The sequence below is a fragment of the Arachis ipaensis genome, chromosome B10 (genome assembly GCF_059453495.1).
Source record: "Arachis ipaensis isolate K30076 ecotype BB chromosome B10, ASM5945349v1, whole genome shotgun sequence".
Classification (NCBI taxonomy): domain Eukaryota; kingdom Viridiplantae; phylum Streptophyta; class Magnoliopsida; order Fabales; family Fabaceae; genus Arachis; species Arachis ipaensis.
Window position 1 is genome coordinate 80,556,780 of NC_142435.1, and position 2,367 is coordinate 80,559,146.

The following is a 2,367-nucleotide window of genomic DNA, read 5'->3' on the forward strand; positions in this document are numbered from 1 at the left end:
AACACAACACTCTAAAGAGGACTTTACAGAAATTTTCGAAAAAGAAGGAGACATGGCCGAAAATAATAACAATGCAAGGAAGATGCTTGGTGACTTTACTGCACCAAATTCCAATTTTACATGGAAGAAGCATCTCAATCCCTACCATTGGAGCAAACAATTTTGAGCTGAAACCTCAATTAGTTTCTCTGATGCAACAGAACTGCAAGTTTTATGGACTTCCATTAGAAGATCCTTTTCAGTTCTTAACTGAATTCTTGCAGATCTGTGATACTGTTAAGACCAATGGGATTGATCCCGAGGTCTACAGGATTATGCTTTTCCCATTTGCTATAAGAGACAGAGCTAGAATATGGTTGGACTCTCAACCTAAAGATAGTCTGAACTCTTGGGATAAGCTGGTCACGGCTTTCTTAGCCAAGTTCTTTCCTCCTCAAAAGCTTAGCAAGCTTAGAGTGGATGTTCAAACCTTCAGACAAAAGGAAGGTGAATCCCTCTATGAAGCTTGGGAGAGATACAAGGAACTGACCAAAAAGTGTCCTTCTGACATGCTTTCAGAATGGACCATCCTGGATATATTCTATGATGGTCTGTCTAAATTATCAAAGATGTCATTGGACCATTCTGCAGGTGGATCCATTCACCTAAAGAAAACGTCTGCAGAAGCTCAAGAACTCATTGACATGGTTGCAAATAACCAGTTCATGTACATTTCTGAAAGGAATCCTGTGAGTAATGGGACGCCTCAGAGGAAGGGAGTTCTTGAAATTGATACTCTGAATGCCATATTGGCTCAGAATAAAATATTGACTCAGCAAGTCAATATGATCTCTCAGAGTCTGAATGGATTGAAGGAATCATCCAACAGTACTAAAGAGGCATCTTCTGAAGAAGAAGCTTATGATCCTGAGAACCTTGCAATAGCAGAGGTGAATTACATAGGTGAACCCTATGGAAACACCTATAATCCCTCATGGAGAAATCATCCAAATTTCTCATGGAAGGATCAACAAAAGCCTCAACAAGGCTTTAATAATGGTGGAAGAAACAGGTTTAGCAATAGCAAACCTTTTCCATCATCCACTTAGCAACAGACATAGAATTCTGAGCAGAATCCATCTAGCTTAGCAAATATAGTCTCTGATCTATCTAAGGCCACTTTAAATTTCATGAATGAAACTAGGTCCTCCATTAGAAATTTGGAGGCAGAAGTGGACCAGCTGAGTAAAAGAGTCACTGAAACTCCTCCTAGTACCCTCCCAAGCAATACAGAAGAAAATCCAAAGAGAGAGTGCAAGGCCATTGATTTAACCATCATGGCCGAACCTACAAGGGAGGGGGAGGACGTGAATCCTAGTGAGGAAGACCTACTGGGACGTCCAGTGACTAATAAGGAGTATCCCTTTGAGGAACCAAAGGAATCTGAGGCTCATTTAGAGACCATAGAGATTCGATTGAACCTCCTTCTGCCCTTCATGAGCTCTGATGAGTATTCTTCCTCTGAAGAGGATGAAGACATTACTGAAGAGCAAGTTGCTAAATACCTTGGTGCAATCATGAAGCTGAATGCCAAATTATTTAGTAATGAGACTAGGGAAGATAAACCTCCCTTGCTCACCAATGAACTAAATGCATTGGATAGGCAGAAATTACCTCAAAAGAAACAGGATCCTGGCAAATTCTTAATACCCTGTACCATAGGCACCATGACCTTTGAGAAAGCTCTGTGTGACCTGGGGTCAGGAATAAACTTAATGCCACTCTCTGTAATGGAGAAACTTGGGATCATTGAGGTGCAAGCTGCCAGAATCTCATTAGAGATGGCAGACAACTCAAGAAAACAGGCTTATAGACAAGTAGAAGACGTGTTAGTAAAGGTTGAAGGCCTTTACATCCCTGCTGATTTCATAATCCTAGACATTGGGAAGGATGAGGATGAATCCATCATCCTTGGAAGACCCTTCCTAGCCACAGCAAGAGCTGTGATTGATGTGGACAGAGGAGAATTGGTTTTTCAACTGAATGAGGACAATCTTGTGTTTAAGACTCAAGGATCTCTTTCTATAACCATGGAGAGGAAGCATGAAAAGCTTCTCTCACTGCAGAGTCAACCAAAGCCCCCATAGTCAAACTCTAAGTTTGGTGTTGGGAGGCCACAACCAAACTTTAAGTTTGGTGTTGAACCCCCATATTCAAACTCTAAGTTTGGTGTTGGGAGGTTCCAACCTTGCTCTAATTATCTGTGAGGCTCCATGAGAGCTTACTGTCAAGCTATTGACATTAAAGAAGCGCTTGTTGGGAGGCAACCCAATGTTATTTAATCATATCTATTTTATTTTCTTTTTGTTATTTCGTGTTTTATTAGGT

At 40.9% G+C, this 2,367-nt stretch overlaps 1 non-coding gene across 1 annotated transcript; it reads right to left on the reverse strand.

Moving 5' to 3' along the window:
* Positions 1–446: 446 nt before the first annotated feature.
* LOC148580578 (small nucleolar RNA R71) lies at positions 447–554 on the reverse strand. Its single transcript, XR_015899549.1, has one exon. It is a non-coding gene; the product is annotated as a small nucleolar RNA R71 (small nucleolar RNA).
* Between the last annotated feature and the right edge of the window lie 1,813 nt (positions 555–2,367).